Here is a 10540-nt window from a genome sequence, read left to right as displayed (position 1 = left end):
GGATCGTCTCGAATCACAGATCACAAATATATATCCACATAATAATGTGGTCTCAACAATTTATCACATATATATACAGTTATGCCATCAACGGGCCAAAATTACAACTATGCCCTTTCTAACCTAATCAGGGCCTACATGCATACTAATACACATAGTCATGCATCTTAGATATTCAAATAGTCATATAGCATACTTTTAATCATTAAATCACATATATTCCAATTATGACCTCCAGGCACACTAATCCAGGCCCTTAAGCCTTATTAGTAAATTTGGGTCGTTTCATTCACATTGTGATTATGATTGTATTCAGTCATGCATCTTTTCTTGCAAATAATTGTGCATGCATTCATGCATTGTATGATATTTACTTACTGGGCGTTAGCTCATTATTTTGTTGTTACCCCTTTTCAGGTGGGGCTTGTGTAATGACCAAACTATTTCTAAGATCTTGGACCATTAAAAACTACTAGACTTAGATACTACTGTTGGAGAAAACATAAGAAATAATCATAACTTTATTAAAACTCTAAAATAATTTTTGTATCAATAACATTATATTATAAATAAAAATGTAATATTGTATGGGTACCCATTGTTTGTAAGACATAAAACATAACTTTAAATAAATTCTTCAAAAAGTAAATGCGAAATTACAAAAGAAACATAATTCAAAAGACTAAATAAACGTCATCCTCGATCGACACGCAGTCCACTCAGTCCATTCATCCTTAACACAAAAGTCAAGCTACCGAGAATCCTTCCGCCTCCATAATCACTTTCCTGCATCACACTAAAAAATAAAGGAGTGAGCCTAATTCCCAGCAAGGAAAATCTACTAACAACATACATCATGAATCAAAAGCATAAGACTATATCATAACCACATACCATAAGACATATATCACAACTCTAACCCATGATCATGGTAATCATGGGGTTTTCCATCTAAGCAACCATAAGCCCCAAGCAACATAAACACATTGGGGTTTGCTAGCTAAGAAACTATAAGCCTCAAGTGACATAAAAGCATTGAGGTTTGCTAGCTAAGAAACTATAAGCCCAAGGACTATAAGACATATTCATATATATCATAACATAAACATATTATAGCATAACATATCATAACATATAAGCATATAAAATCTATCCTATTTTCCTTACCAAAAGCCGTGATATTTGGGAACAAGAATGGGATTTAGAAACTCCTATAAACCAACAATAAAAAAGAATTAGAATCTTTAAGAATAAAGATGAACATGGGAACTAAACCATCAAGAAGAAACTTACCAAGAAAGACCTTAAGTTTCAAGAACTTAAATACCTAATCAAGAATCAATTACAAGAGTTAGGATCTGAATAAAAGAAACTAAAGAAAACTAAAGAATCATATAGAACTGAACTTAAGGAATAGGAATACCTTGAATGACCTTATGAATTGGTCTAAACCCCAATACCAAAATCACAATATTTCTCACTTCCCAAGTGTTTATAAAAGCTTAGAATAATAAAGCTTTAACCCAAAACCCAAGTGTATCTCTCTATAGTAACACTAGCACCTTGGAGGTTCTGATCAAATGCTTGAAGAATGATGAAAATGGCTGAGCACTAGGTCCTATTTATAGAGTTCAAGGAGTGAAACTAACCCCTTTTAATTTGAATAAATAAATGATTATAAAATGAAAAAGATTTGAATTTTCGTTCAACTGACACCCAGAACTCGGTCAAAATCATTCAAAGGAAGGTCTAAGTGGTTAAGGGTATTTTTAAAATTTAAAAAGTCAAACTTCCAAAACTATACCCATGGAGTCGATATATCGCCTCCCCCGGTATTCCCGAGGCTTTTTCGATCGTTCGTGCAAAGTCGACGCGTTTTTTGTATCTTACGTTAGGTGATATATCGGCCCCCATGCTATGATATATCGGCATACGTAGATATATTAAACACGTATTTGCTCTTTTTTAGCATAATTTGAATTGAATAAACAATTTTGATTGAGTCATAATACGATCCTAACCGTTGCTGGAAGGTTCTAGAGCTTCTAGATCTTTCTTTTATTAAAACTATTCATCAAAATACTTAATTACTTAATAATCATGATTATGAAAAGTGTCATGCTCTTATTGGCTCTATCTAAACCTTAGGTTATAATAAATAATATATCTAGGACCAGTAATATTAATCAAACCTTATGTTATAATTAATATTCTTAAACTATAGGTTAAAATTATAAAATCCATAACTATTGTTCTGAGTTTCCAACTAAGTCCCGACTTGAACCAAAATCCACGATAACTAACATACTACTAACTAATACTAACTACTACTACTACTATCTTACTAGGCTAAGAAAACATTCTGGGACTCTACAATTCTCCCCTACTACAAAGAATTTCGTCCCTGAAATTTACTTACCAAACAAATTCGGATACCGGGCTAACGTGTGTTGGGGTTTTATGCCCTAATTAAAACCCAAATTCTTTGTAATCTCATTTTATTATCAATAAAAGAATAGAAATCATTTTTTTGACTTGGTCAATCACTTTGCTCACATGTTTTTATTTTCATGATTATTTGTTTAATATAAGCTTCTATTAAATCCCGAGCATATAGCTAATCTTATTTATAGTGACGTAATCACAGTGGAATATAAATATGATTATATGTTCAAAATAAGTTAGTCCTAAGATTAGTCAGTTCACCGGATTTACACTGACTTGCCAATCTACGATATGATCTACTTACACATTACAGTGTTATGTTCTTTCCAGAACATTAGCAAAGTAGATAAGATCGGATGTATTTGTTACATCGGACAGGACCGATATTGACAGTTGATAAGATAAGTAAACATACCGTTGTTATCTATTCTAGTCATATCATATAGTTGACCATAGGTCAATTCAATCTCAATTCTGAGTGGTTAGTATTCTAACTGATTGTATTATTTGAGTTCTTTGACTTGTTCGTTACCAGCTTACCCTACGGACCCATACTTACATCTTGGGAACTCGGTAGTATAATTGAGTGGGAGTGTTAATCATAGATATGAACATCTATAGCTTCTGATGAAGAAGTGAAATGATGGTTTCCTTTTAGTTTGGTTCAAGGTGTTAAATGATAAAGATCTCTTTTCAGTAATTAAATTAGTTTACTGAAATATCATTTACAAGGAACTAAGTGTTTTAAGGATAAAATACAATGAGGGGTAAAACGGTATTTTTAGTCCTATCTCATTGTAGACCGTCTATAGAGGATTCAGTGACAATTATGGTTGTAACAATGGATAATTAATAGCGTATCTATATTTGTTATAGAGCGTTCTATGAATTCAAGAGTGCAATTCCAAGTCTATAGTGGAGTCACGAGGAATTAATAAGTTAGTAAATTTATTTGTTAGATTTATGATAACTTATTGGAGCTTGATTTCATAGGCCCATGGTCCCCATTGTACCTTGGATAAAATAATCTAGATAATCTCAATTAATTGATTTAATTATCAATTAGAATTATCAAAGTTGACCAGGTCAATTTTGGATAGTTTCACAGAGTTGTGTAATTTTGAGAAGAAAAGAGAAATTATGGCAGATTTATTAATTAAGATAAATTGGTATCTAAATTAATAAATAAATTTAAATCAAGGTTCAAATTATAAATAATTAATTTGATAAAGGATTTAAATAATTAATTAATTAATTAAATCAATAGAAAATAATACAAGCCTTGATTTTAAGTCCAATGGGATTATAATCAAATGGGAAATTTCACGGGCCTATAGCCCATGATAATCTCGACCTAGGGCTTCAAAATGGCTGTTATTTTATTGATTTTTTAATTAAATTAAATGGCCTAATTGAGTCTATAAAAGGAGTGCTTAGAGAGAAGATTTCAGAGACGACAGATAAGTCACAAGTCAGATTTTCTGATAGTTTTATATTCTCTCTAAAGACAAGTCCTTTTCTAAGCCACTTCATTATTTTCTCTTCTTCTCTCTATATCTATCTCATGTGTTGAGAATTTCCCACACTAGTCTAGGTGGTTCTAAGGATACATTGGAAGATTGTGAAGAAAATAGAAGATCGGTTCAGTTTCTTGATAATACTCTGCGATAGAAAGGATACAAGAGTTAGAGAAACTGAAGGAAGGACTCTTAATTCCGCTGCGTATACTGTAAGTATTCTATTTTTGTTTTTCTTTGAATTCAATTTTAGAAACATGTTTTAGGCTATCTTGTATTAATTTGTTTAATATTAGATATACATGAAAATAAATAAAGATCCTGTATAAGCTTTTTCTAACAACATGTCCTCCTCAAACTCACACGTTGCCTCCTGTTCAGAACTATTACTCCATAGGACCTTGACTATCGGAATACTCTTAGACCGTAATTCCTTCATCCCTCTATCTAGGATGATAACTGGTCATTCCTCGTAACTTAAGTCTTTCTGAAGTGCTATCGTATCATACTTGAGGCCGTGAGATGGGTCTGACACATATCTACGCAGCATCGAGATGTGGAACACATTGTGGCTACCTTCTAGAGCTGGCGGTAGGGCTAATCTATATGCAACTGCTCCCACTTTGTCCAATATCTCAAAAGGACCTATAAACCTGGGACTAACTTGCCTTTCTTCCCAAACCAATTCACACCTTTCATAGGAGATATCTTTAAGAAGACTTCATCTCCGACTTTGAATTCCACATCACGCCGCTTAGGATCCGCATAACTTTTCTAACAGCTTTGAGCAGCGAGCATATGCTTTCTAATCAGCAGTACTGCATCATGAGCTTCTCTAATAGCTTCAGGTCGAAGAAGTTGCCTTTCTCCTACCTCGTCCCAATGTAACGGCAATCGACACCTTCTTCCATAAAGCAGCTCATAGGGTGCCATCCCGATCGTTGACTGGTAGCTATTGTTGTAGGAGAATTTTATCAGCGACAAATACTTACTCTAAGATCCTCTGAAGTCAAGTACACAAGCGTGCAACATATCTTCTAAAATTTGTATGGTACGCTCGCACTGGCCGTCTGTCTGAGGATGAAATGTTGTAGTAAGACTTAACTTGGTACCCATAGCTTGCTGCAAGCTTCCCCAAAATCTCGATGTAAACACCGATCCTCTATCGGACACTATAGACTTAGGGATTTCATGTAGTCTTACTATTTCTCGGACATAAATGTCTGCATATTAATCTATTGTATATGTAGTCTTGACAGGCAGGAAATGAGCTGACTTGGTTAGTCTGTCTATCATTTCCCAAGCCAAGTCGTGCTGCTTATTTGTTCGTGGCAAACCCGTCACAAAACTCATGGCTATGTCGTCCCATTTCCATTATGGAATACTAAGTGGTTGCAATAAGCCTGCAGGCCGCTGATATCCTGCTTTCACTTGTTGGCATACTAAGCATTTAGACACATACTCCGCTATATCTTTCTTCATTTGTGGCCACCATTATAATGCCTTAAGGTCGTGAGTCGTCTTGGTCGACCCCGGGTGAACTGAGTATGGGGTATTGTGCGCTTCTTCCAAAATCGTCATCTTAATTCCATGATCATTTGGCACACATACCCGATCCTTATACCTCAAGAACCCCTATCCTGATATCGAGAAATCTGTGGCCTTGCCTTCTTTAACTACATCCATATGGGCTACTAATGTGTCATCTTGCTCTTGCCTAATCCGTATATCTTCTAACAGACATGACTGGATGGACAAGTTAGCCAGTTTACAATTGACTACTTCTATTCTGGCATTGATCAGCTCCTGCTGCAGCAGCTTTTCTATTCCAGTTAACATTGCTAGATTTCCATAACTCTTCCTACTTAGCGCATCAACAACTACATTTGCTTTTCCCGGGTGGTATAGGATTTCGCAGTCATAATCCTTCACTAATTCTAACCGCTTGCGTTGCCTCATGTTGAAGTCCTTCTGAGTGAAGAAATACTTTAAGCTTTTGTGGTTCGTATAAATCTCACACCGTTCTCCATAAAGATAATGGCACCAGATTTTCAATGCAAAGACCACCACTGCCAACTCCATATCTTGTGTTGGATAGCGTTGCTCGTATTCCTTTAGTTTCTTAGAGGCATAGGCTATCACCTTGTCATTCTGCATCAACACACAACCCAAACCTTGCTTCCACGCATCACAATAGACTACAAACTTGTCGTTGGGTGTCGATACACTAAGTACTGGTGCTGAGCATAGCTTATCCTTAAGCAACTGGAAGCTCTCTTCACACTTATCAGTCCAGTTGAATCTTTGCTGCTTCCGGGTCAAGTTGGTGTGCGGAGGGATGTCTTAGAAAAACCCTCTACAAACCTCCGATAATAACTTGCTAATCCCAGAAAACTTATTACCTCAGATGCATTCTTTGGTCTTGGTCAATCCTTCACATCCTCTACCTTAGATGGGTCTACAACAACTCCTTCCTTGGATACTATGTAGCCGAGTAACGCTACTTGCGAATGCCAAAATTCGCACTTTTTGAACTTAGCGTAAAGTTGATACTCCTTTAGTCGTAATAAGATCAACCTTAAATGTTCCTCGTGCTCGTCTTCATCCTTTGAGTACACCAAGATATCGTTGATGAACACTACGACGAATTTGTCTAAATAATCCTTAAACACCCTATTCATTAAATCCATAAATGCGGCTGGAGTGTTGGTAAGACCAAAAGACAAAACTAGAAACACGTAATGTCCATAATGAGTTCTAAAAGATGTCTTAGGTATATCCTCTTCCCGTACCTTGAGCTGGTGATACCTGGACCGTAGATCAATCTTTGAAAACATGGTTGCTCCTCGGAGTTGATCAAAAAAGTCGTCAATTCGGGGTAGCAGGTATTTATTCTTAATTGTCACCTTATTCAGCTCGCGGTAATCTATACACATCCGCATGCTTCCGTCTTTCTTCTTCACAAATAGAATCGGTGCTCCATGGCGAATGGCTCGGTCTAATGAAACCCAAGTCTAAGAGTTCTTGTAACTGTGTCTTTAACTCCTTGAGTTCGGTAGGTACCATCTGGTATGGTGCCTTGGAGATAGGCTCGGTGCCCGGTACTAGCTCGATTGTGAAGTTAATTTCCCGAGTCAGTGGCAATCCTGGTAAGTCGTCAGGAAATACTTCTGGGAATTCTTTTACAATGTGGACGTCTCCAAATTTTAATGGTGTTTCCTTTACCACATCTGTGACGCTGGCTAAGAATGCTTGACATCCTTTTTTCTGTCATCCTCTGAGCTTTGAGAGATGAAATAGGCAGCATACGTAGACCTGAAACTTTTCCCATAAAGCATAGTCCGAACCGACAGGAGTCTCGAACGTCACTTTCTTGTGCTTGCAGTCGATGGTTGTGCCATGCCTTGCTAGCCAATCCATTCTCAGTATTACATTGAAGTCTTTGATCTCTAGTTCTATCAGGTCTCCTTCTAGTTCTACGTCCTCAATTTTGATCGGTACGCCTTGTACTATTCGTGATGATAGGACTTCTTCGCCTGAAGGCAATTCGGTTACAAACCTAGTTCTAGATCTTTCACAGGGTTTGTCTAATTTCTCTATCATTCCTAACGAGATATACGAGTGAGTGGCTCCTGAATCAAATAATACTGAACATACTTTATTGGGGATAGAAATCTGACCTGTGACTCGTTTATCGCTAGCGTCAGCTTCTCCCTGGGTTAAGGCAAAGACTCTGGCAGGAACCATCCTATTTTCTATTTTCTCTTCTGGCTTGAGTTGGGGACATTTTTTCTTTCGATGACCTTCCTGACCACAATTTTGGCATCCCTCGGTGTTTGCACGACACTCACCAGGATGTTTCTTTTGGCAGTTAGCATATTGCAGGTTTTCTACATAACCCGACTTATTGCCTCCATTGTTTGTCTGTGCTCTTTTATCATTTTCGGACTGCTTGTTGTCAAAATGCCTTCTCTTCTAACCATTATTGTTGCTGGACTGATGGTTGTTGTGGTTGTTGTTTTGACCGTTCTGAGGTTGACTCTGCTGCTTAGGCTCTAGCTTGCTGGCCTCTTCCTTACTAACATTCGCCTGAAGCCTTTCTACTTCTAACGTAGTTTCTAGAACATCGGCATACATAGTAGTTCCAGGGTTTGCTAGCTTAACCCCTAGCTCAATCTTTGGTCTAAGTCCTCTAATGAACTTGGTAACCCCCAGACAGTCAATTGGAACCATCTCTGGTACAAACTTGGCTAATCGGTCGAACTGCCGAGCATACTTTGCTACCGTCAAGTTGCCCTACTTTAGACTAGCAAACTCCTCGACCCTTGTAGCGATGACTGCCGAGTTGTAGTACTTCTTGTGGAACAGCTCCACAAATCTGGTCCATGACATGGTGGCGACGTCTTGAGTCTGCTGAACTAAGTCCCACCATATTCTAGCATCCTTCTTTAGTAGAGATGAAACATAGGATATTCGGTCCGCGTTGCTGAGATTCATGTGCGCTAGGATCGGCTCTACATTTCTGAGCCACTCTTCCGCCTCGAAGGGGTCTATTGTCCCTTCAAAGTTTGGAGAGTGTTGCTTATGAAACTGCTCGTAGATTGGCTCCATGTACTAAGCAGGGTATGCCGCATAGTTCGCCATTCGCCATCCCCCATACGGACCTACTTTTTGGGGTGCTGGAGCCATTTGCTGAGGCTATGGTTGCAGTTGAGGCGGAGGTCGAGTCTGAGTATGTGGCTGCGGCTGAGCCTGCTATCGTTGTTGCTGCAATAATTCCTCAACTTGCTGTCGTAGTATGGGAATTTCTGCAGTGTTATCAATCTGTGGCGGCGGTGCACTTTGGTTAGCAGCAGCAGTTGTAGCACGTGTTCCCCTTCTGCGAACCGGAGGGGCCTCATTAGTCTCAGGATCAATGCTGGAGGCATTGGTGCATGCAGACCTTCTGAGCGACATCTTCAGTAGAGTTCTAACAGTTGAGAAAAACATGTTAAAACTTCCCATAATAGGATCTAAAACAAAACTTAATCTAAGCAAACATAACTCGGATCTATTAATTATGACATCTTATGAGAAGAATTATATAAGCCTTCTTTATAATTATGGCGTGTTTCTATACTTAAAAAAAATAAGCCATCTTTATTATTTTCTAAGTGTGTTTCTAATCATCCTGTACGACTTAATTCTCAGGCTTGAAACTCGTCATTGTTCCAAAGTTAACCATATTGAGGGAGAGTTGGGATCAGTAAAATCATTCCCACTACTATGGCCCCCTATCTCTCAATATAGAACCCGGTTCATTGATTTGTATCCACCCTCACCGAACTTCGTCATTATTTATTATGATTGTAAAAAAAAAATCAAACTCATACATGTCATTCAAAAATAACAATGATATTTATTTGGAAAAAGGTTTTCACTAAGTACAATCATAAAGGCAAAGATAATAAATAAATTAAATAAAGAAACTCGTCTAATCTAAAAATCAGGATCTTATACATCTGACCCTTCATCTAACATATCATCATCTATCTCTTCATAATCATTATTATCGTGAGCCTCAAAATTTCCTCTAGGAAGATTCGTAAAGATTCTATTTTTCTGCTCACTTGAGAATTGGAATTCCATCTTAGAGGTGAACCTAAGTGTGAGAAAATAATATCTCATAGCTACCGATAATTCATCTTCATCATCTATAGTCTCCCATATTTCTTCTAAAGCTGCAATTACAGTAGGATAATCTTTAAAAAGTCTAATCACTAAAACATATTGCTCCATAGCTCTCATCATGATTTGTTTAGTTGTTTGGAGGTGACCTATCTCATGGTGGAATAAAAGTAATCTCCGAGTGATTCTCTCTAGTATTCCTACTGTATTTCTAGGCTCTCTAATTCTTTTCAAGGCCTTAATGGCTCGGATATCCTCATAGGTTAAGGCTCCATCCATTGTTAACTGAAAACATTAGGTTAAACACATAAACATAATAACTATAACATAAACACTTACCTTGGCGGTTAGATTCAGAGCTTGAGCGTGTGTATCAAGGAGAACTTCATGCAAATGGACCATTCGCTCTGATACCAACTGTAATGACCCCACTATTTCTAAGATCTTGGACCATTAAAAACTACTAGACTTAGATACAATTGTTGGAGAACACATAAGAAATAATCATAACTTTATTAAAACTCTAAAATAAATTTTGTATCAATAACATAACATTATAAATAAAAATGTAATATTGCATGGGTACCCATTGTTTGTAAAACATAAAACATAACTTGAAATCAATTTTTCAAAAAGAAAATGCGGAATTATAAAAGAAACATAATTCAAAAGACTAAATAAACGTCATCCTCTATCGACATGCAGTCCACTCAGTCCATTCATCCTTAACACACAAGTCAAGCTACCAAGAATCCTTCAGCCTCCATAATCACTTTCCTGCATCACACTAAAAAATAAAGGAGTGGGCCTAATGCCAAGGAAGGAAAATCTACTAACAACATACATCATGAATCAAAAGCATAAGACTGTATCATAACTGTTGACGGTAAGAAATCGTCAACGATTGATGG

The sequence above is a fragment of the Humulus lupulus genome, chromosome X (assembly GCF_963169125.1).
Source record: "Humulus lupulus chromosome X, drHumLupu1.1, whole genome shotgun sequence".
Classification (NCBI taxonomy): domain Eukaryota; kingdom Viridiplantae; phylum Streptophyta; class Magnoliopsida; order Rosales; family Cannabaceae; genus Humulus; species Humulus lupulus.
Note: the sequence above shows the minus strand (reverse complement) of the source record.